This window comes from Dasypus novemcinctus, chromosome 1 (assembly GCF_030445035.2).
Source record: "Dasypus novemcinctus isolate mDasNov1 chromosome 1, mDasNov1.1.hap2, whole genome shotgun sequence".
In the NCBI taxonomy this organism is placed as follows: Eukaryota; Metazoa; Chordata; class Mammalia; order Cingulata; family Dasypodidae; genus Dasypus; species Dasypus novemcinctus.
In genome coordinates, this window is record NC_080673.1 from 4506080 (window position 1) to 4532399 (window position 26320).

Consider the following 26320-nt stretch of genomic DNA (forward strand, 5'->3'; position numbering starts at 1 on the left):
TCAAGATGAAGAGGGAATGCGTACAATGAGAACAAAGGAGGATCGTTATTTCCATTGTGAGAGGGAGGGGTCAAGGAAGCGTGCTGGGAATTGGGGGAGGAGGAGGAGGCACCGAGGCGGGTCCCACAGGATGGGTAAGGAAAGGTGCAGGAAAAGAAGGTTGGAAATGTCTTCCCAGGCAGTGTGAACAGAGACAGCATGGACAAGGGAGTACAAGGTATGTCACAGGATGGTGGGTGGTCTTTCCAGCTTGGTGGGAACGATAGGATATGTGAAGGGGATTGGTGGAGATAAATCCCAAAGGTCGGTCAGGCTGAGCTCAGATTTTGGAGAGCATCAAATTGTAGGAGAAAAGCTTTTGGGGCTTCTGCAGGGGAGTGATGTTACTGGTGCTGAATTTTTAGGTTACTCTGGCAACAGGGTACAGGAAGGAGCCAATGAGAGAAGAGAATTACTTACTGAGACAAGGTAAGAGCCTATTATAATTGACTGAACAAGATGCAAAGAATGCTTAAATAGGGACAAGAGAGAGGTGGAGAGAGACGATACTTTCCTATCCCACAAAAGAATGTCCAAAATTTCCAGCAAGAAATATTGGGATACTATCAGAAGCACCTTCCTGGGAGAGTCACATGCACCCAAAACTCTCTCTCCAAAAGACTGCCTGTACTGTGGTTGTAGCCTGGCATTCAGAGGGAGGCCCACGGTAGAATATTGGTTCAAAATAAGAAATAACAAGAAAAGACAAAATCCTCTAAACAGAAATCCCTGGGCACTAATAACAGATCAGGCTTTCCTGGGTGCATGGAAGCTGATAAAAAGGTACAAATTAAAAATTCAACCCAAGTGGTTTTAAAAACAGAACATTCCAATATTTTCACGGCCTTTAGCTCAGGGTTTACTGAGCTAAAAGCATTTTTGTTATGGTGGAAAGGCAATTTCAATTATAGTTGGATTAGATTCAACATAGGACAGGCGAGAAAACTAAATATTTAAAGAACAAAAACATTTGGTATCCTACAAATCTTAGAGAGCATCAATATGAACACAAGTGAAGAACATGACTACTCTATGTCACTGACATTCTCAAAAGTCTTTGGCTCAGAGTAATTCTCAACAGGTCTAGGAACATAGAAAAGTGGCATTTTAGAGTTGGAGGAGACGGGGAAAAGTCATCTGGTACATTATCATTTGACAGAAGATAGTCCTAGGTCCAAATGGAGAAGGTGGCTTGCCCCAAATTACAAAAAGTTAGCAGCAAAGCCAGAACTAGCATCCAGATAAACTGACTTTCAGTGCAGATCTTTCCCCCTTACTCCCTTTGTAAAATATACTAAAAGAAAAATTCTAAGGCTCATCCAGATGTATTTTAGATAAAACATTATAAATTCAGTATACACATATCCAATTTTCCATCCTGAACTATGGTATAAATTATTATGTCCTCCGTTCTTCTAATCAATATCCAAAGAAGACAAGGAAGGAAAAGATGAAAGGAAAATGAGAAAAACTGAGAGCCTGTGAATTTTCAGTTGAAAAGGCAGTTTCTAAATTTGACGTTATTAGACAAGAAGAGGGTAAGACATTTTTTAACCCCGAAGAAACCCTGGCTTTCTGTTCTTAACATCAAACTGTAAGAAACTATGGGAAAGCACAGGAAAATAAAATATTACCTTCTCCATCATAATTTTATTACAGAAGCATTTGGACTTGTAGACTGTTGACTCCCGACCCACTGGGGTCGGAGTGAATTAAAACATCGGAGTGAATTTCAGATGTTTTCACTGAGTATTTTCAACTGCAGAAAATAGTAAGGATACACTGTGGGGGCTGGGAACACAATCCAGAGAAGTCTTAAAGATGCAGGAAAAACAATTCCATTTTGAAGTCTCGGAAAATTCATGCGAGTTGTGCTTACTACCATAAAATATATCCCTGTTTGTCTTCATAAATTAAAAAATATTTACATTGAACATCATTCAGTATCAGTTCCCACAATTTATAAATGATCTGACCCTCAAGGAAGACGGTTCACATTAATCTTGAGCTTGTATGAATCTGCCAGGGTGGAGCCCCAATTCCTGGAGACAAAATATGTCCCAAATTGCAGAGGCAACAACTGCATCTGAAAATATATCTGAAAGTTCATGGTATTACTCAAATAGTTTCCAAAATTATCATCAGCACTTCTGTTGCTTTAACGATTTACCATTACTGAGCCCTAGAGCTCTTTTGCTGGAATTAGTTATAAGGTCACAGAGCTGAGAAACAGGATGACTTTATCACTGGCGTATTTAATTATGACCAAGTAGGTCTCTCTGGGGATTGCATTCCTCCTCTGTAAGATGGAATCAGAAAAAAGTCTGAAGGCTGCAAAGACCTGCCATAATTTTAAAAAGGAGACATATCTATGGAACTAGCCTCTGACCTCAAGGTGCTTCCAATTAACTGAGGAATGAAAAGTAAACGTACGAGATGATATCACAATACTTCCACAAAAAACTATAAATAAGAAGGAAAAATTACCGCAAACTAAATCCAGACGGAGTGTGAAGGGAAGAAATACCGACCAAGCACTTCTACCACAAGCCCGGACTCAGCGCGCCTGGGTTGGAATCTGCTTGTTCCAGGCACGAGGAGAAGCGCGAGAGGGGCAAAGCAGGGCTCCAGACCCGCTGCGACAAGGGCGGGGCGACCTTGAAGCCCCGCTGTCCTCACGTCAGTACAGCCCGGACAGACTCCTCGTGCCCTCTACCTCTGGTCCTACTGCCTCAAATGAGAGCAGGATCCAAATCGTCACGTTCACCACTGTACTTTCAGCACCAAAAGCGGTGGTTAGCACATTAACGAGTATTCAAAAAAATACTTAACAAATGCATGATTTAGGCTTTGTTCTTTTCTATACTTAGATTTTCACAAACTTCTACTTACTGACATCTTTAACTGACATCAGGTCAATCCTCACTGTCGTCTCTACACATCATGACATGGAGATCAGATCACGCATCTTTATTAATAAAGTGTTTATAAATTTTAAAAAAGTCTTAAGACCCTCATATCAAAAATACAAGTTAATCATATTCTCTTTGACCTTGCTATACTGAATGGATAAAATGGAATTTCATTGCTGTCTGGGAACAAAGAAGTTATATAATCATCTAGATTTTGCACTGTCTAATACAGTAACTATTAGGCACATAGGGCTATTTAAATTAATTTAAATCAAATTGAAAATTTAATTCCTCAGTTATACTAACCCTATTTTTTTTGGTCTTTATTTTTTCCCGACTGCTTTTTTTTCCCTCTCCGCCCCTGCTTGTCTGTTCTCTGTGTCTACTCGCTGTGTGCTCCCCTGTGACTGCTTCTATCCTTATCAGCGTCACCGGGAATCTGTGTTTCTTTTTGTTGCGTCATCTTGCTGTGTCAGCTCTCCGTGTGGGCAGCACCATTCCTGGGCAGGCTGCGCTTTCTTTCGCGCTGGGCAGCTCTCCTTAGGGGTGCACTCCTTGCGCGTGGGGCTCCCCTACGTGGGGGACACCTGAGTGGCGCGGCACTCCTTGCGCACATCAGCACTGCACATGGGCCAGCTGCACACAGGTCAAGGAGGCCCGGGGTTTGAACCGCGGACCTCCCATATGGTAGGTGGACGCCCTAACCACTGGGCCAAGTCAGCTTCCCTAGCCCTATTTTAAATGCTCTGCCACTACTTGACAACACAAAAAAAAAATAGCAGCTAGTATTCACCGTATTGGACAGAGGAGATACAGAACATTTCCAACATTGCAAAAAATTCTACTGGACAGTACTGATGTAGTTAACTCAATAAGCAATCGCTATAGATTGCATTCCTCCTCTGTAAGATGGAATCAGAAGAGAACAGTACAAATATAAGAATGTTCTTCTATTACAAGGTTTTAAGAACATGGTGATACACGGGGAAAATGCAACTAATGTAACTTATGGACTATAGTTAACAGTAATATTGTAATATTTTTGCAGCAATGGCAAAAATGTACTATGTTAACGTCAAGGGTCAATAATGGGAGTGGTATAAGGAGTTGTGGGATTTTCCTTTTGGAGTGGTAAAAACATTCTCGAGTTGCCCGGGGTGATGACAGTGAAAGCCTGTGATGGAACCGACAGCCACTGAGCACACCCTTCAGATGACTGCACGAGGAATGGGACCGCACAGCACAATGAACCCCGTGGCGGAGGCCGGGCTGTGGGCAACAGGAATGAGAATGTGCTCTCATGAACCAGAGCAAATGCCAGTACGTGGCGTTACCAATAGTGTGGTTTGTCGGGAAAATGCACCAAACGTGAGCTATTGACTAGAATTAGCAGTAATATTATGACAACGTTCTTTCATCATTTGTAACAAAAGTTCCACAACAATGCAAAGTGTTGGTAGAGGGACATGTATGGGAATCCTGCAGGTTAAGCATGATTGTTTCGTACACTCTTAACTTCTCTATTAATAAATAACAGATACAGTTATTATCTGTTATTAATAGGGGAAAATGTGGGGTGGGGCATATGGGAATCCCCTATATTTTCAATGTAACTTTTCTGTAATCTAAAACTTCTTTAAAAAAAGGTAAAAAAATGGGGCAAAACTTCAAAAAAAAATAGGAATCACAAGAAAATCAGATATTGTTCACTCTCACCATGAAAACTTAAAATTACTTTTAAAAAAGTGATTTAAATTGACATAGAAAAACTGAAGTTTTTTATATGTGTTTTTAAAGTGTACAAAGTTAAAGAGTTTTAACCCATAAACAGATTCACATAACCACCATCATAATGAGGATACAGTCAGATATAGAACAGCTCTGTCACCCCAAAAGACAACTTCAGGCTGCCTCTTGTAGTCACATTACCCCACACACATCCCTAATTCCTGGAACTCACTGACATATTAGTCCTTACATTTTTGTGTTTTCCAGAAGCCACATAAATGAAGTTATACATCAACTTTTTTTTTGTCTTTATTTTTTTAATGTTACATTAAAAATATGAGGTTCCCATATACCTCCCCCAACCCCCTCACCCCACTCTTCCCATATCAAAAACCTCTTTCATTGTCATGGCACACTCATTGCATTTGGTGAATACATTTTTTGAGCACTGCTGTACCACATGGATAGTGGTTTACATTATAGTTTACTCTTTCCCCCAGTTCGCCCAGTGGGCCATGGCAAGACATACAATGTCCAGCAACTGTCCCTTCAATACCACCAGGACAACTCCAAATCCTGAAAATGCCCCCACATCATATCTCTTCTTCCCTTCCCCTACCCTCAGCAGGTACCACTTTCTTCACATCAATGCTATATTTTCTTCCATTACTAATCACAATAGTTCCAGAATAGAATATCAGTAAGTCCACTCTAATCCATACTCTATTCCTCCATCCTGTGGACCCTGGGATGGTTATGTCCACTCCACCTCTATAATGAGAGGGGGCTTAGATTCCACATGGATGATGGATGCAATTCTCCTGCTTGCAGTTGTAGGCACTCTTGGCTCCCTGGTGTGGTGGCTGACCTTCTTCACCTCCCTGTTAGGTGGTCAGGGTAAGTCCAATAAACCAGACAGTAGGAGTTGCAAGTCTGTTGAGGCTCAGGGCCTGGCTATCACATGGACGGTACAGAGATTCAGGTCCCCTGAGTAAACTTTTGAGCCTGGCTTCTTTTACTTTTGAAATTCATGTATCCATGTTGCTGCACCTACCAATAGTCCATTCATCTTTATTCCTAAGTAGTATACAATTGTACAGGTGTACCACAGTTTGCTTATCCATTCATCCTTAAAGGACATTTGCACTGATTCCAATTTTTGATGATTATGAACAGAGCTGCTATAAACATTCACATCCAGGTTTGTGTGTGAACTTAAGTTTTCATTTCCCTAGGCTAAATATCTAGGAGTAGGCTTGCTGAGCCATGTAGTAGGTATGTTTAACATTATCAACACTTTTCCAAAGTGGCAATACAATTTTGCAATCCTACCTGCAGTATAGTTCTAGTTTTTGTAGATTTTTTTGGGATTTTCTACACAGTCAAACATGTTGTCTGTGAATAGGACAGTGTTATTACAACCTATAAGCCTTTTGTTTATTTTTCTTCCCCTATTCCAGTTGCTTGGAATTCCAGTATGATGTTGAATAGGAATGGTGAAAGTGGAATCCTTACCTTGTTTCCATTCTCAAGGGAGAAATTATTCAGTTTTCGCCACTGAGTATCACATTAGCTCTAGTTTTTTGCAGATATATCATGTTAAGCAACTTGCCTTCTCTTCCTAGATTAAGAGCTTTTTCATGCATGTATGTTTAATTTTGTCAAATGCTTTTTCTAAATCAATTGATATCATCATGTAATTTTTCTTCCTTAGTCTGCTGATATGTTGGATTACATTGCCTGAGTTTTAAATGCTGAATTAGCTTTGCAATTCAGGGCTAAACTCCATTTGGTTATGGTTTATTATTTTTTTTCTATATTTCTAGATTCAATATGCTAATATTTTGTGGAGGATTTTTGTACCTTTGTAGTCACTTTGGTCTGTAGTTTCCTTTTATTTTAATACCTTTGGTTTTGACATCATGATCATGCTGTCTTCATATAATGAACTGGGAAGTGCTGCCTCCTCTTCTGTTTTACGGAAGAGATCTTGCAGGATTGGTGTTATTTCTTCTTTACATGTTTCACAGAATTCTTAGTGAAGCCATCTGGATCTGGATATTTTACTGTAAAGTTTAAATTACAACTCGATTTATTTAAAACATAGAGGGCTACTAGGTAATCTGTTTTTTTCATGGGTGAGTCTTGGTAGCTTGTACTTTCTAGGAATTGATCCATTTCATCTACATTGTTGATCTTATGTGCATAGAGTTGTTTGTGGTATTCCTTATTCTACTTTTTAATGTCTGTGGAAACTGTGGTGATATTCCCTCTTTACTCCTAATATGGGTATTTGTGTATTCTACCTTTATTCTTTGACAACCTGATAATTAAGATTTATCAATTTTATTGATATTTTGAAAGAAATAACTTTATTATTTTTCTGTTCTTAGTTTCATTCATATATGGGCTTATCTTTATTATTTCTTCCCTTCTTGTTTTAGATTTTGCTCTTCTTTTTCTAGTTCCCTTAGGTAGGAACTTAGATTACTCATTACAGATCTTTTGTTATTTTCTAATTTGAGCATTGAAACTATACACTATACATGTTGCTCTAATCACTGCTTTAGCTGCACCATATACTGTATTTTCATTTTTCTTCACTTCAAAATGCTTTCTTATTTCCCTTAAGACTACTTCTTGAATCCATGAATGGATTATTTAGAATTCACTCCTTAATTGTTGCTGATTTCTAGTTTAATTCCATTATGGTCAGAGAACATACTTTGGATGGTTTCTATTATTTTAACTGTATTTATATTGGTTTATGTCCCAAGATATCCTCTATCTCTGTGAATGCTCTTTGAGGATTTGAAAGGAATGTATTTTCTGTTCTTTTGAAGAAGAATGTTTTATAAATTAGATCCAATAGGTTGATGGTATGTGTATTAGTCAGCCAAAGGGATGCTGAGGCAAAATACCAGAAACTGGTTGGTTTTTATAAAGGGTATTTGTTTGGGGTAGGAGCTTACAGTTACCAGGCCATGAAGCATAAGTTACTCCCCTCACAAAGTCTATTTGGAGCAAGATGGCTGCCGACGTCTGCAAGGGCTCAGCTTTCTGGGTTCCTCTCTTCCAGGGCCTTGCTTCTCTCGGGGTTCAGGGTTCCTCTCTTCCCAGGGCTTGCTTCTTCCTGGGCTCAGGGTTCCTCTCTTCCTGGGGCTGGCTTCTGTTTCCTCTGTGAGCTTACTTCCTGGGGCTCCAGCTTAAGGCTTCAGCATCAAACTCCAACACCAAGAACCCTCGACTCTGTCCCTTGCCATGCCTTTTATCTGAGTGCCCACCCACCAAGGGTGAGGACATGGCCCAATCAAAGCCTAATCATAACTTAATCACGCCCAGGTACAGACCAGATTACAAACATAATCCAAAACTATTTTTGGAATTCATAACGATATCAAACTGCTACAGTATGATTCAATTTTTTATCCTTGCTAGCTTTCTATCCACTTTTTCTATCATGAGAAAGCCATGTTAGGTCCCCAACTATAATCATAATTTGTCCATTTCTCTCCTTTCAATTCTATTAGTTTTGTTTCATGTATTTCAAATCTCCCTTATAGGAACATACACTTTTTATATCATTTTGTGAACTGACCCATTTATCTTCACACAATTTCTTTATCCCTGATAATTTTCCTTTCTTTGAAATTTACTTTATCTCATATCAATATGGTCATTCCAGCTGTCTTCTTTCCTTTTCTTTTTAGGTAATGAGGGCTGGGGAATGAACCTGGGACACTGTATGTGGGAAGCTGGCACTCAACCACTGAGCCACATCGGCTTCCCTGAGTTGGTTTTTTTTTTTGTTTTGCTTGTTGTTTTTTATTTTTCAGGAGGCACCAGGAACCGAACCCAGGACTTCCCACGTGGAAGGCGGGCGTTCAACTGCTTGAGCCACATTGGCTTCCTCCAGCTGTTTTTTGATTAGTGTTTTCATGTGCATTTTTTCTAGTCTTTTACTTTTAACCCACCCATATCATTTTATTTGAAGTGGATTAGTTATAGACAGCATATCCTTGGGTCATTTAAAAAAATACATTCTGACAATCTCTGTTATTTAATAAGTATATTTAGAACATTTAAATTTAGCATAATTATTGATAGACTGGAATATGGGTCTACCTTATTATTTGTTTTTGGCTTTTCTCCTGTTTTTTGTTCCTCTCTTCCCCTTTCCTCTTTTGATTATTTGAATAATTCGTAGTATTCTATTTCATTTATTGAGTTTTTAAACTTTTTTTCTTTGTATAGTTTTTGTTTTTGCTCATGGCATTTCAGTATACATACTTGTCCCTTCATAATCTTTGCTGTGTGACCCACTTGCATGGGCACTCAGCTTGCCACGCAGGCACTGGCTCACTGCACGGGCTCTGGCTCACCACACGGGCACTTGGCTCACCACGCAGGCACTCAGCTAGCCATGCGGGCACTGGCTCACCACGCAGGCACTCAGCTAGCCATGCGGGCACTGGCTCACCACGTGGGCACTCAGCTAGCCATGCGGGCACTGGCTCACCACGTGGGCACTCAGCTAGCCATGCGGGCACTGGCTCACCACGTGGGCACTCAGCTAGCCATGTGGGCACTGGCTCACCACGTGGGCACTCAGCCAGCCATGCGGGCACTGGCTCACCACGTGGGCACTTGGCTCGCCATGCGGGCACTGGCTCACCACGTGGGCACTCAGCCAGCCATGCGGGCACTGGCTCACCACGTGGGCACTCAGCTAGCCATGCGGGCACTGGCTCACCACGTGGGCACTCAGCTAGCCATGCGGGCACTGGCTCACCACGTGGGCACTCAGCTAGCCATGTGGGCACTGGCTCACCACATGGGCACTCAGCCAGCCATGCGGGCACTGGCTCACCACGCGGGCACTTGGCTCGCCATGCAGGCACTGGCTCACCACGTGGGCACTCAGCCAGCCATGCGGGCACTGGCTCACCACGTGGGCACTCAGCTAGCCATGCGGGCACTGGCTCACCACATGGGCACTCAGCTAGCCATGCGGGCACTGGCTCACCACACGGGCACTGGCTCACCACGTGGGCACTCAGCTAGCCATGCGGGCACTCACACAGGCACTTGGCTCGCCATGCAGGCACCAGCTTGCTGCTCAGGCACGCTTTCTCTTCTTTTTTACCAGGGGGCCCCAGGGATGGAACCCAGGTCCTCCCATATGGTAGGCGGAGGCCCCGTCACTTAAGCCACATCCGCTTCCCTAGCCCCACTTCTTGAAGTATAGTTTTATAACACCTGAGTAAAAGACTTAATCTAATAATTCCAACATCTGTCATACCTCAGGACTAGAAACTTACCTTTTCCCATGTGAACTGATATTATACTGGTTCTTCCTAAACTGAGTAATTCTGCGTAATGTTGATTATTTTAAGACCCAGAATCTAAGGAGAATGTAGAAACTTTCTGGCAGGTGATCAACCTGGTTAAGTTCAAGCTGTAATTTCCACACCACCTTTTGTCAGCTATGGTCTGAATATCAAATCAGTGCTCAAAACCATCGCAACGCTCTTCAGATCCCTCTAACCTGTGCACCGCCTGGTGGTCCGCTGGGGACTGGGTGGTGGTCTAGCCCATACTTCACTTCTCAAAGCCTCTGGAAAGCCGCTTAGGGTCAGACCCACATGCCCAGCCCAGACGTGAGTCCAGGAATTCACACGATATTTCATGCGATAGCTTTCTTGAGCCCCCTCCTCTCTGTTATCTCCTCCATACTTTTGGGTTTTCTAGGACCACCTTTCATGGTTTTCTGCCAGAAGGCTGGGGTTTAGTTTTCTTTATCAGCTGAATACTTCCAACAACTGGGTCTCTGCCTGGTGCCATGTGGCAGGAGGACAGAGAGAGGGAGAGAGAGCAAAAAGCAATGGGAATTCACCCGTGCTCTTGAGACTACTCGGGACTACAGCTCCTCTCATTAGGGAGGAGTCTCTTCCCCTCCAAGTGTTAAATGTCTGCCCTGCCTCTGCTGCTGCTGCGCCACTGCAGGACTGCCGACAGTTTGCAGGGGAAAGAATTCTAAAAAGAAGAAGAAAAAAGGACTCCCCTTACTCTCTTCTGAACCTCAGGAGTCCCCTTTCCTGTTTCTCAGGACAGAAAGTAAGGGCTTCTCTTGGCGCTCTTTCTGTCCACACTGGGGTGCACTTCTGTATTGGGGCTCCATGTGAGTCTATGTCAGGTGCACTAGAGTGGAAGTGAACAAGGGACTCACCACCAGTTGGGTGGTACTTCAAACTCTGGTCTCCTTACCCCACCTGCCTGCTACCACACACTTCTCAGAGCTCTCCGACAGCTGCTACGTGCATTCTGCCAGGCTTACACTGCATTCAGTGGAAGAGACAGGGTGGAGTGTGCTTACTCCATCTTTCTCAGAAGCAGAATCTGTAATTAATTTTCACTGTGTAAATAGTGCTGTTAATAATAGGAGAAGCAAATCTGCTAATGCCAGTCTTTGTTTTCCTTTTATAAAGACTTACTTTTATTTTATGACTTGAGGGACTAAAACAAAGTTTTATTTCAGCCTCAAAAACATTATTCTGTTCACCCATTTCCCACATACAAGACACCTCCCCTTTTCCACTTCTGTGATAGTGGTGGACAGACAAGGTTGACTAAAATGTACTTTCTTTTTCTGTGGTTCTAACCTCTGTGGCCCAATATTTTCTTTAGAATTGCTAATAAGAAGCTTAACTGATTGGCACGAGAGCCTCTCTCACCCCCTAGCCACCCTCTGGCACAAGTACGGATGAGCTCTGTCGTCCGTGCTGGATGGACCGGGGAAGTGAGGCACCCCTCTACCCACGAGCCAGGCCACTAGCGTCACGTGTAACGGCTGAGTTCGTGGCTTCCCTTTCTGACCCTCTCTCTCTTATCTACACCACGCACAGCAGAGTAATGCGTACTTTCACAGACTCCATCCTCAGCCTCACACTGGGTGGCCGTGGCTTTACAACTGAGAGGAGAGCCAACTGCAGCCTGAGACTTTTACCAACTATGCAACCCTCCATCCGTTGGTACCTAGCGGACCCCAGGGATGTGTCGCTCAAATATGGTCAGTATGTAAGCACGAGCGGTTCTACACCTTAGCCCCTCAGCTCAAAAATCCAACCAAAAACAGAAACCTCAAAAATTCTATCCATAAATAACTTGATCCAGTAATTCCAATGGCCTCCTCGTTGAGGGATGGGATGCAAAGATTTACAAAGGAATGTGAGAAGTCAGTGCTCACAGCACATCATACACTATGCAGTGGTTTAATCGTAATAGGACAGCAAAGCGTCTCCCGGACAGGAATCTAGAGTGGATGGCAGTGCATATTTATGACTCGACTCTGTTCTAGAGTGAAATCTGACAGTCATACATGCAGCATGAGCAGGCTTGCTAGAAAAGCGTTCTGTAAATTGGATACACTTGCCTACTGCAGTCAAACGATGATTTTAGCTCCAGCACTTTGATGGAGGAGAGAGTGGAGGCAGAGAAGAAGGCTACTCAGCTCAAACTGCTGGGGGTAGAGGGCTCCCCTGCTGTTGACGGGGAGCCACCCCGACAGTTTCCTTGAACATATGCAGGGGCCCTCCTTCCCCCGGCACCTCAGGGTTTACCGAGGTAAAGCTCCAGCAGGGAGAGGGTGATGTGGCCTGCCTCACAGGATGGGGCCACCCAGGCGTGCCCCTTCAGCGAGCTCCCTGAGGCGCTCCCCAGGCCACCCGGGAAGCTGCCCACCCTAGGGCCGGGGAGCCGTTTAAACCCAATTATCAGTCTGTACCTCTCTGGTAGGTGTTCAGAGTTCAAAGGCCACTGGAGATGTGGAGACATCTGAAATACTAGGCTTGAAACAACAGGAAATTATAGAGTAAAATCTGAGATCTAACGCAAACTCAGGACAGACAATTCAGTTGAAATGACACACACACACGCATATAGTGAGTAAGAGAGAGAGAGAAAGAGAGCGCGCGAGCACTAACAAGGTGGTATAAAGTATCCATGTCTGGGCAAAGCAATGTGGCAAAACTTACACTGGGAGAAGAATGTGTGATCGACCAGTTCTTTTATACTCTGTTTTATTAGCTCTGTTGTCACAGACTAACAGTTTCCCCAAAACCAGATATAAAAATTTAACATCTAAACCTGCAAACTTGGCAAATTATAAGGCCAGAATTAATATACTTGGATTAAGCACAAATCAAACTCATTTTTAAAAGTAAATGTTTCCAAGGCGGCAGACTTGGCCCAGTGGTCAGGGCATCCGTCTACCACATGGGAGGTCCAAGGTTCAAACCCCGGGCCTCCTTGACCCGTGTGGAGCTGGCTCACGCGCAGCGCTGATGCGCGCAAGGAGTGCCCTGCCACACAGGGGTGTCCCCCACGTAGGGGAGCCCCACATGCAAGGAGTGCACCCCGTAAGGAGAGCCGCCCAGCGCGAAGGAGGGAGCAGCCTGCCCAGGAATGGCACCGCACACATGGAGAGCTGACACAATAAGATGACGCAACAAAAGAAACACAGATTCCTGTGCCGCTGACAAGAATACAAGTGGACAAAGGTGACGACGCAGCAAATAGACACAGAGAACACACAACCAGGGTGGGGGGGTAAGGGGAGAGAAATAAATAAAATAAAATAAAATAAAATAAAATAAAATAAAATAAAATAAGTAAATGTTTCCAAACACTATGCTGTTAATACAAAAAATTCAAAATTTACAAGATTTGTCAACAAGTTACTTGTTATTTCATAAGAGAATCATGGTGCATTTTTCCTCCCACATTTTACCTTATTACCAATAAATCACTGCCATGTCTACCAAGTCTTAAAACCTTATCATCTTTTTTGCTAATGTCTTTTAAAGTAACCTAAACACTGATAAAGGATATTATATGCTCAGGAACTGTTCAGATTAGTAGACTTTTCGGTTAACTTTCAAAAATCAGTGTATCTATCATGTTCATATTTTCTAATAATGGAGCCAATTCTCACAGGAACAGCAAAACTGGCTTCTTTCAAATTCCACACCTCATAAAAGATTTGTTTTATGAAGAAATGGCTGATGAAGAAAGACATTATTCCCACTGTGACACTATACACTATTATTTTATGCTAGAATCGAAACTATTCTTGCCTATATTGCTTAAAGTCACATGCTCTTCATCATCATAAATATTTAAAATTTCACCTTCTTATGTTGTCTGACCTATCTTTTATTCCTTCTACCCTCAGCCCCTTCCCAGTCTCAAAAAAACCACAAAATAAAAAACAACCCCGGCACAAAGCTCCTTTTGATACACTGACTTGGGGCAGGAAGGGGTCTGGAAAGAGGGCAGGCCTTTTCGGCACTGGGTTTGTAGCAGTGGAGGTGGCAGGATTCCTGGCTCCCAAGCTGTCCCGGGCTGCCCACCTAGGAACAGAGAAGACGCTGGCTGGACCAGCACTTTCCAAATTCTGGTCCACAGATCTGTGCTTCTATGAGACAATTATTTAACCTTTCCGCAATGAAAAGAAGAAAAAATTAGGACAACAAAGAAAATTTTTCATAAAGATAATTTTATGAGATTTAAAAAAATATATTTTATTATACTCTTCTCCCTGTGTATATGCATCACCTGGGTGTGATAGGTCTTCTGTTTTAATGCAGTAATAATAACAATATTTTTTAAAAAGTCCTGACTGACACAACATTAACAATCTTATGTTGATCCATGCAAATTTCATTGAAATACTCTTGGTCTGTGACGTTCAAATGTCTGTTTTCAATTATTTTCTTAATGTGTATCAAACCAATGTATAGATCTATTTTTAACTGACTGACTTGTTTTCTTTCCTATTTCTCCTTAAGCTTGGTCTTCATTTTGTTTTTTCCTGCTTTTAGAAAGGGGACTTTGATATTTTATTTTCCAAGATCAGTTTTACTAAGCTTTTTTAAAGTTTTAACAGTTCCATATTTTAAGCATTATATTTTTCATAATCAGAAGTTGATGATCCTTTTAATCCAAAAGGATTCTAATTTCCTTCTCGGTGTCACCATATTTGCCATATCCTACAATCCAACCATGCCTGATTTCATAACATTTAAAAAACAACACAAAACGAAACAGAACAAAGGGCACTCAACAAGCTCCCTAACTGAGGCACGACGAGGGTCCGACAGCCACCTGCTGGGTGAGGTGCCCTTCCAGGCGACCCGTGTATATTCCAGTGTCCCTGCCAACCCTTCCTTCACTCATCCTCATGGAAATCAGACCCCATCGGGCTCCCCTTTCTTCCACTCGCACCATGCACTATTTTTTTTTTTATAATTCTATTATTTTCTCTTGTGTGCACAGGCCTCCATTAACTTTAACCACTTCCCTCTCACCTCTAAGGCTGCCCCTGACCTCAGGACATTTTCTCCCTTCCCCCCTCTTACTGATAACAATAACTACACTTTACTGAGTGGCTATCTGTTCCAAGCATCCTCAAAGGGCCTTTACACATGTCATTTCATTTATTTCTCATAGTATCTTTTTGAAATAGATACTACTATTGCCATTTTGTGAAGTCCAGAAGAGTTGGGTCACTTGCCCAAGGTCACCCAGTTAATAAATGGTTTCACTGACAAGCAATTTTAACAGCTGTGATAATAATATATCAAGGAAAAGAAAAAAATTTTGAAGTAAAACTTGACAAAGTAAAAAACAATTTTCTTGTTTTAATAGCTCTCAAAGGTACTAAGAAGATTAAGTAAAAATTTTCATATATGTCCCAGGTACTTCCTCAAATTTATTATCTTGTTTAAGCACTGAATTCAAGATGAATGAAAACTACTTTTAATTCTATGTTTCTGCTTTAGTGTTTAGTATCTTCTTCTATTTTCCATAGTCATCTGTAGTATTTTTCTTCCATCGACGTTTAAAGTGATTTACGTGGTTTGGCTTTTGTGATAACCCCCGTTCAGAACAGCTTCTGGAGAAAGTACTTTGCTGGAAGGGGTGGCGTGGGGAAATGGAAAGGTTCCCACTTGACTCGGGGGACTCCTCCATTTGTCAATCAGTTTGTCAAAGGACGAGGAACTATATTAGGAACTGTGGTTCTTTCCAACTTTGGCCTTTCAGGTCCAAATTTCTTTGGGAAAAAATGTAATGTACATTGATAAAAGGATAGTCTGAATTCTGAATTCTTCCGTGGGATCCGAGCTGCCTCTCCCTGTCCTTCTTCCTCTGCTTGCTGGAAAGCAGTGCTTGCTAAGCCCTGACCTCAGCTCTCCTCTCTGCCAGTGCCATCGTCTACGAGGTAACAGTGGAGCTGACAGTGGCCGACCTGCCACCTCGGGTGGTAAAGCTCTCCCGTGCCCTGACGACCACACCCACATCTTTCTCTCTCTCTTTATCCACACAACTCGATGTCCCAAGTAACTCAAACTCAACATGTTCAAATCCAGATGTGATCTTTCCCGTAGATCCTGTTCTTTTCTCCCCCAGCTTGGACTGCAGCCCACCATGCAGGCAGTCGCCCGACCCTGACCCCCCCCCCCCAATTCTAAGCAGTCAGCAAAGCCAGTCCATTCTTTACACTACTTGGATATCTCTCAATCAGCTCCTTCTCTCTCTCTCTCCCCCAAACCTACGCACTCAACACCCTTCCACACACCTCCTCACCAAGGATCTGCTGAAGCACACAGAGGCCATAAGTGGTTAAGAGAGGCATAGGCATGGCAGAATCGTTTAAGTTCAACCACAACATTTCCTCTTTTGTTGAAATTTCAAGAAGAATATAAGATTTTTATCAAGGAAATGGGTAAAGGCAAGAAACACTATTTCATAATAAGAAAATTCAATAGGCAATGCATCTAAGATTTCACAGACACCTTGCATTTCCTATTTCTGAAGTTGGGGATACTTTTTTCTTAACTTCTCCAAACAAATTTCATCATATTTTAACAACTAAGATAAATGTACCAGTACCTATATTTTATAGCAGTCTTGCTCATTCTAATTTAGCACATTTTATTTTTTTTTATTGTAACAAAATATGTATAGAAGTATATACCACTCAAAATTTCCCATTTTAACCACTTTCAAGTATACAACTCAGTGGCATTAATTACATTCACAATATTGACTCGAACAGGTATCTGCACATCAGTGTTCACAGTAGCCTTAGTCATGGTACCTATTTTACATTTAGCACTGGGCTAGGTAATACGAGGACAAAAGGATGACAAGACACCTACAAGTAACATACTGTCAACTCCGGGGTGCCGGGATAAGCATTCTGTGTCATCTATACATTGACACAGGCAGTATGAGCTACTCCAGCACCACAGCATCTTATGTTATGTACAACCTCACCACATAGTCAATCTAAACGACTGGCTCCTAAATGCCGAAGTTAAAACCACACTGATGTACAAATTTCACCCTAATAAACGTGATTCTATGCCATGAAGATGTGGAAATCAGCCCTTTCTTAGCATAACACTTGAATATTCATTAGTAACCCATCTAAAAGATTGAAATAACTTGCAAAGTTTCTTATTTTCCGGTGCCATTAATTCAACTAGACAACTCTTTCTTTGAAAATGAGCAAAAGTAACTTTCAGACTGGTCCCTATTTCAGTTATTAAAATTCTAAATTATCATACTGTGAATTTGTAAGGTCCTATTTTTAACATATAGAAATAATGTGGCATTTTAAAATGGATGAAATCAGCAGTTAATATTGAGTTCTCTATTAAAATAAATTGCGCCATTTTAAAAATTACTTTAATGGCACTTTACTAATTAAGTTGTTATACAAATGCAAGGTGGGTTGTTATTTTTTTTCTGTCATAATAAAGTCCCTGAGAACAGGGACTATGTTGTTCTTAGTTAGGGGAAACTATTACTCCCTACTCTTCATCTGTTCCATGTGAATGAACATTTCTGAGTGAAGATCCAGATCTATGGGTTAGTCCCTCTCGACCCACTCTGGGGAGGCTTAAAAAGGCTGAGTTACCAAGTTCTGCAGATGAAATGGAGAAGAATAAGGATTCTGTCTGATTCAAAAGCCTCAAGATTCTTGATAGTCTATCTTTCCTGGATAGTCCCTAATGACTTTCTCCTGTTAAAGTTTTGCTTTCCCCACAAAAACATTTCCTTCTACTGCTCAATGAAACCCCTGTTTTATAAATGTACTGGGCTTGTGATATGTTTGTAAAGGGCGATTTTTTTTTCTCTCATTTTATTATCTTTTTTTAAAAAAAAGATACATAGATCACACAGAATGTTACATTAAAAAAACATAAGAGGTTCCCATATACCCCACTCCCCACACCCCCCACTCTCCTTTCATTAGTGTGGTACATTCACTGCATTTGATCATGTATTTTGGAGCAATGCTACATAGCATGGATTATAGTTTATGTTGTAGTTTACACTCTCTCCCAGTCCATTCAGTGTGTTATGACAGGATATATAATATTCTGCATCTGTCCCTGCAATATCAGAGGACAACTCCAAGTAAGGGCGAATTTTTAAAGAGTATTTTTCTATTTTTTGAGCCCCTCAGATTATCTAAAAGCATATTTTTTTCCACTCTAGATTTCCCTGAAGGGCCATATTTTTTAAAACTTTGCAGACCAATGCTGTTATCAATCGCACGTTATTTCTGAGCAAAGCCCTTTGCTAAACTACTAGTTTCATTTGACAATATTGCTGATGAAAGGGAAACACTGCATCTGCCATTAATCTCTACAAGCCTCAGACTTCGCATCAATCAGAAGTCACTTATTGTGGGACCTGTCACAGGATATAATGATTCATGCTAGTTGGAACTTGCAGTGCTCCTCTTCAAGAGGGCTTTGAACTAAGAAAATGCTTGTCAAATACAGTAAATTAAACAGAAATTTTCCTTCCCTTTCAGTTTACTTCATCTTTAATATGTTAATTGTGCATGTGCTAAATACTCTAAAATGACTTAATAATGAAGACTTTGCAAAATCACAATCTGTTCCACAGAGACATTAGAATTTTGCTACAGGATTAAGAGGAAAAGATGGCATGCAGTTAAAAAAAAATAAAGATGCCTTTCTATAAGGATTAAGAAGTACAATTTCTAAACTTTAAAGTAAGGAATTTGTAAGGCCTGCAAGACAGTAAGGTTCACAGATCCTACCTGTGACAACTGGACTGAACTGCAGAGTATGCAATCTCAGGTAAACTCTGAATCATTAATGAACATAAAAACTGTCCACATTAGCAATGGATGCTTGAGATTTGAAACTGCACAACTCACTTATGAAATAAACAAAGATTTTCATAGAGAAAAAGTCCTTCTCAACAGGTGGGTTTTTCTTGCTGTCCTCTTGGGGTCACTGCACCCTGCTTTGTTTTAGACAAAGGACTCAGTGGCTTGAGGGCCTCCCGTCCCCTGACTCAGTGCCGGCTGCCTGGCTCTGGCATTGTGCCATTAGACAGACTTGATGTGCTGGTCAAAGTCGCAATTCAGGGCCCATTTCTGCTAAAAGTAGTTGAACTGATTTTTTTTTTAAACCCAGATATCTTACTCCATTTATTTATCCTGGGGTAAGGTCTTTCCTTACTATGATTTATAAGCTAAAACCATATAACATGAGTAAAATTAAGTCAAACTTAAAATTCTTTAAAAAGAATAAAGGAGTGTGGTGTGCAGCAAGACTGGACCCTGACTCCTGTGACATCATGGCCTCGTAGTCCACGGATTGCGGTGGCTGGGCTCGAGGACCCCCCAGTTTCAGTCGCTTGCCTGTGGCTTGGTCGCAGATACAGCAAGAGAGCTGTGCTGGGCGCCAGAGGCAGCGGGAACCAGTCCTGTCGTGAGAGGTGTTTTTAGTTTTTGTTTATAAATGTGAAGGCTCATACATTATTATAAACTGCTTGTGAGATAAATACAACATGGTCGCAAGGTGACAGGTCGACAAGCTCTGTCCAAAAGCTGGCGCACATGCTTTTCATTTGTGACACGATGAACCTGACCACCCCAGCTTAGCTTTTCCCCTCGTTATAAATGCAGAAGTTGGAACTGCTTTCCTGACCCTTCAGGGGCACTTGGGTTACTATTTATTCATGTGATAAAACATTCTCCAGCCACACGCCCCCCACGCCAAAAACAAAAAACAAACACACCACCAACAACAAAAAACCCAAAACCATGGAGAGAATCCTAGGCACTGCGCTGTTCTAGAGAGAACCAGAGTTTGGGTTTAGGATTCAGCTCATGTTATTTCTGTCACATCAGCACCTTGAAGTATTTGTTCCACTAAATACCCATAAACATTTGTTTAATTATAGCTTCCTTTTAAAACTTTGAGTTTAAACTGCTGTGGACCATTATTCAGGAGAGAATTTTGGAGCATTCAGGTATTATGTTCAATTAATAAAAGGCTATATATATATATGTATATAATCAATATTAAGACATAAACTGTCCAATGTCAAGGAATCTAGCATGAACTAAACATACTGACAAAGCAAATCCAACACCATTTACAACCCCCTTTATGCCTACTATAAAATCATAAATAAGACTTTAAAAAGTAATCAATACCAAAATACTCTCTAGAAATGAACAAGTTCGCTTACATGACATAAATGCACTTTAATGTACTATATCATTTATCCACCAATAGATATTGGCACTGATGCAATCAACTGAAATGTTGACGCTAAGCAGAATGACTAATATGGAGGGTTATCTCTTTTTTTAGAAAACGCTTGAGATTCTACATGCAATATACACACATGTTAAAGTTATCTATAATCCACACATGCACATACAAAAGAATGAATAAAGGCAGCTGTAAAACTTCTTAACATGTTATCGTTACGAATTAACTCAAACAGGAATGAAAACACTCTAGACTGCAGTCTTTTGGAGACAGGAGCTGATAATCCCCAAAGATTCAGAAGCATTACCTCATTGCAGCCTTGAGACAAGCTGAGCATTCACTCTAGGTCTTACCCAGCATCCACCGGTCCACACAAAGACAACAGAGGCGTGACCAATCACATTGTGGCTAGCAGGCACTGTTTCAAAGCCCTCTCCCAGTGTTACCCATTGACATGCTTGCTGGCAGCCTGCTGAACTTGTCGTCATGGCAACACATCCCAGCTGCTCACTGAGGCTTGGTATATCACTTTTCCTTTTCACCACTCACTTAGCAAATTAAAAATTCAGAACTATGTTTTGCATGTTGGATGCAAATTCAAACAATGCAGGGTCTTTTCTCCTCTTTTCTAATTTTTTTTTTCAATGGAGCTTTAAAAAATGCTGGGAAGAGCAATTTGAAGGACACTCCCATGAAGCCCCAATATAACCAATCAATAGAGAGACTGCCATGTAGCTCCCGCCAGATGGAATTTGTCGCTAAACCTAATCTGCAGCAAGGCAAAACCAAACCAAGAACAACGCTAAAGACGTCCTTCCTGTTTTAAAACATGTACTCCAACTCAGCATAGATGATTTATGTTGAAATAGTCACGTTATTCTTGGTCGAAATGTTCTTTACACATTCTTATTTCACACGATTCTGAATTAAAGCAGCTTTACCCATAATTCCACAATGCAAGCAGAGTAAATAAATAAATAAAGCATAGGAGAAGATCCTGTAAAAACTGCCAGTATGGCAAGGGCTAAAAGATAGGTTTCTGGCAAAACAAACAAACAAACAAAAACAAAAAAAGCCTGTCTGTGAACCTGCCACATATTTTAGATTTGACCATCAAATTATTCCACTGCTGGGGAAGGACAAAAATAGTACCCTTGCAGCTGAAAAACCACGGGAAAAAAATGCCAGCTTTTGTTTACCAAAGCACAGACAAATAAATTAAACATCTCAAACAGTTTCAGAGATAATGGCTGCCTCACCTTTTTGAAAGCTCCCTTACTTCCCCAGGTAGTCTAACTGAGGTTGATACTAGTGCCATTCTTAGAATTCTAAGGCAAAAAATTCTACTGATATTTCATACTTCCACTTACGATATTTAATAAAGTAAAAAAAAAAATGAAACTGTGCTCATTATGAATAACAGACATCAAAGCCGACATTGCAGATATCCAAGTGGCACACCATAAGAAAGAAGTCTGCACAAATTTCAACTAAATGAGAAAATCAAGGGATCAAACATAGGTCTGGAAAGGTGTCTTGGCTTCTGCTTCCTCTAAGGCTGAGTCTCCTAATTTTTCTGTTTGATGAAATACAGACTACCTGATTTGCAGCATTCAGTCCTCAAGCACAGACAGGCCATATTCTCTCTAGCACTGCTCGTGTCTCTGAATTTTCACGTCTGTTGCCAAATACCACTGGAAAGAAGTCCCACCCCCTGAGAGAGTAGAAATAGGACTTTCAAGGAAGCCGTAGAATGTTGTAATTTGCCTGTGACAGACATGGGTGGAATGAGAAGCTGCTAAAAGCTGAGGGCGAGACGACAGAGTGAGCTATCTGTGGTATTATACATATATATAAAGAGAGGTAAACATTATTTACTTCCTCCCTCTCTTTTCACCTCAAGTAACCAACAGATGGAACATCTATGATGGAGTTTTCAGTTAAATATGGTAGACTGCAAACAGTACCTTCTAACTCCCACTAAAATGACAGTAAGAGCAATCAAAAAGGAAAAAGAGAATGAGAGGGAAGATGAAATGTCAAATAATTTTGGAAGCTGAAAAAGCAGATGGATGAGAGGTAGCTGAATTAACGGAATGAAGTTTAAATATACGTACAAGAGGGAACGCCAACCACAGACAATGGTGCGGGTGTAGTGATTCTGAAATGCTTTTGTGTATATGGTAAGATTGAGAAAATTAATAAATACATTGCAAGAAGAGGAAGGTACAAATAGATCAGCAGAAGGACAGAGAGTTCCCTGTGATATCAGTATGAACTCCTGATTTTTAAGACATATATTTCCTAGCTCTGTCCACGGAAAACCTCTCAAAGTAATGATGCCCCAAAAGAAGCAGTGAGCATACCTAGCACTCAAGACATTGGGTTCTAAACACCATTATGCACTAAAGGAAACCAGGGTTCCTTAGAGAAATTACTGAATCCAAGTATGAGACAGGAAAAGCTTAAATGAACAAGGGACACTTTTTGTGATTTCAGAAAGCAAGAAAGTGCTCAACAACTGATAAGAATACCTCAAAAAGATATAGGGACAGCTTTAAGGAGCTCCCAAATCTAGAACGTGTTGGGAATAAAAAGGATAATACTTGCAAAAGACTAAACATATTACTTAAAAAAGAACCCATGAGTCCATCATGACACAAAAAAAAAGGAAAAAAAATTACAGGGGGTACAGGAAAGGATCACCAAACAGATTACTTTTTAATTATGAAAGGAAAAAGACAATGGAGAAATCTGGCTAACACTACCATAACCAAACCATCAAACTTCATATCACCAATGAGACAAACACCCAACATGTAGCTCTTAGTATTATGCAGTATAAAAAGACACAACACAACATATGTAGGAGTCTCACACACATACACACACACAATCACCTATATTAGGTGAATCAAATCATGAAGAAATAATGGGAAAAATCCAAATTAAGGTACCTTCTGCAAAACTACTGACCCATAATGTTCAAAAACATCAATATCATAAAAGACAAGGGGCTGGAAAATTGTTCTAGATTAAAGGAGATGAAGACATGCAATTAATGTAACATGATTCTTGATTAGAGTCTAGAATTTTTAAAAAACTATTGGGAAATGGGAAAGTTTAAAATATGAACTATACGCTAGATAACACCATTGGATTGATGTTCAATTTTCTGAATTTGACAATTGCATAGTTTCATTATATAAGTGGCTGTTTTTGTTCTTGGAAATAAAGCATTTAGAGGTGAAGAGGCATGATATTTCCAACTACTCTCAAATGGTACAGAAAATAGATGATAGATCAGATAAACAGATGATAGCTAGATGCAGAGAGATAGCACAAATGTGGCAAAATGTTAACAACTAGTAAATCTAGGTGAAATGTATACTGGTGGTGTTCACTTCTATAACTTTCCTGTTACCAAAAATAGAGAAAAGGCTGGCAGTGGGGAACACTGGAAAATCTCTAGAATGGAGATATTTTTAAAAGAGAGGTATAGAATGTGGCTGATCATAGGACCATATTTTGAAAAAGTTTATATGAAGCTCTGGTATAGCTACTCTCAGACAGAAGGCTGAACTTTCACATTCTAGAGAGGCTAAACCAGACAAGTTTTAATTTTGAGACACCAAGCATAACCAAGGGTGGGATCAAGTTCTGAATAAACTCACTCAGCTTCTAGAATGCTGGAATGCAGCTTCTTGAACGCAGTCAGGAGAGAGCAGTGGTTTCTTTAGGGACACTGGCCTTCAAAAAGAAAAAAGGCCACAGTATCCCCCTCAGATCACCTGCAGGAAAGCCCCCCTTCCACGTAACTTCCAAACAGCAATTCAGGGCTTTCAGAGATCAAAACCAAGCCAAACCTAGAAAGTGGACTCAAAAGACAGGGAGACTGGGCAGAGAGCCGGAGGACTCTCTTCCATTCCCCCAAAATTAATTACCAAGAAGCTACTGAGATACAGGAAAGTAAACCAAGGTACAGAAAGGCACACAGAAAAGAGGGAACCTAACACAGGGGAGTAGAGAAGAAAATTCCCATCTACAGCTGTATAGTTCAGAATGGAGGAGAAAGCGTGCTCTTGAAATAAATCCTCTGAGAAAAGAGGGAAATGGAATGGATTATTTGAAATTTTAGAGCACTTGGGAAAAAACACTGGTGAGTAAACTGCATACCTGATGGAGCATTTGTGAACAGAATTAAAGATGTATATATAAAAATCTATACATGATTAAAAAAAAAAAAAAACAATCATTAACACCAGGGAAAATTAATGGTCATATAAGAAAGGAAACTCCTAGTACAGTACTTGGCTCGTCAAAGAATAAAAGTTACTTAGTCATCATAACATGAACACTGATTATTGATTTATTTTTCAATTCCTATATAATTACATTGGGGAGGAGAAGTGAGTGTAATAAGGAAGCTAAATTTTCATCCACCCCAATAGAAAGAAAAAAAATAAAATCTGAAATTAATAAATCAAGATAAACACATTATTTAGAAATTAGATAAATACCAGCAAAATAACTAAAACAACGGAAAGGGATTACCTCTGAAAAATGGAAATCAGGAATGAGGGGGAGAGGGTGTCAGGTGACTGGTGTTTTCACAGAGTAGCGCGTGTGTGCATATTAATATAGTTATTCTATCAGTTGTAGTATTTGACTTTTAAACCATATACACAATTACCTTTGTAAGGTAAAATTTAAATTATAAAAACAAAACTGTGAAGAAAGCACAGGCTCAGGTAGGTCAGAAATCAGTCCACCAGTCAAACACTGGCTACCTCCTCTGTGTCTGGTACCATGACATGAAGCAATCTAGAGAGTGTAATTTTCAGTTTCTATCTTTTACGCTATAAAAAACAAAACAAAGCCAAAACCATTCAATCATGAAGCTTAGTTTTTCATCAAGAACCATTACGACATTTACCTTCCTAGCTACAGAGAGGACCTTTGTCAACATGAAACTATCCTACAAGAGGTGGATAATCCTAGTCACGCAAGAGCACAACGAATTTCAGTTTTTCATTCAGCGAACTCTGACCGAGCACCCTTCTTCTGGCTCCCTCCTTTACAAGCTATGTGACTTTGGGCAAGCTTTTAACCCGCTAGGGTCTTAGTGTCCTCATCTCTAAAATGGGTGTAATGATGATACACACCTCATTAACACGTGACACAGAGAACGTGTTCAATCAAGTTAACTGTTACTCAGGTACAACACACACAAGAGATGCTCCCCGCCCCTGGGGCCTCTGCTGAGAGGAGGCCGCAGCAAACAGGCAGTCACAGCGCACAGCCAGACAGCACGAACGAGACGCGCTCCAGTGCCCGCCCCCGCCAAACCATCCTCCTGCACGACCACCGGCGCTTCCAAAACACGTTCCATAAAACACTAGTCCTCCAAAACACGTCTTTAAAAAATTGTGGTCAAATAAGTCTGGGAAACTCTACACATTATACTCCCTTGGGGAGAGTCACAACTCATATTAACATATTTAAGGCTCTAAACAGTTCTACAGTAAAGAAATGGTTTCACATTGTTTAATCTAGCATTTCCCAAACTAATTTGACCAGAGAATTTTTTTTTTTAATTCAATGCAAGAGGTCCAAATGTCACAAGATTCAACACATTGTGAGAGCCGGCGCCACAAATTTTAAGACTGTCAATATGAAGAAACTGACTCTGTTCCTCTCATTTTACAGCTTTCTAAATTCCCTTGTGTTTCCCCCAAATATTTTGACAATTTTAGAGGTCTCCAAATTTTAAGAATGGTGAAAATACTATTTAATAGAAAACTTCTCTAAATTACTTTTGTAAAAAGTAATGTATCAATGAGATCTGAATACACTCTGGAAAATAATCATATAGTTAATTTCAAATAACTTGGAACCAAGAAAAGAAAAGGCTCCAATAAAGTTTTTAGAACAAGGGAAAAATTAGTAATAGATTCTTTACTTCTATGTTTAGAAGAAAAAATACTATGAATCATGGTCGTTATGTGAAAAGGGGTATTATGATTT

General features: G+C 40.6%; 1 protein-coding gene across 7 annotated transcripts in view; it reads right to left on the minus strand.

Annotated features, from left to right (window-relative positions):
• STOX2 (storkhead box 2) overlaps positions 1–26320 on the minus strand; it is a 242191-nt gene that overhangs the window by 36831 nt on the left and 179040 nt on the right. The window contains exon 1 of one of the 7 annotated variants that reach the window (XM_071213917.1): positions 20601–20715. The exons of the other annotated variants lie outside the window; for them this stretch is intronic. The gene's annotated coding sequence lies outside the window, so the exon portion shown is untranslated. Of the gene's footprint in view, positions 1–20600; positions 20716–26320 lie in introns of those variants that run through there. 7 annotated transcript variants of the gene reach the window in all.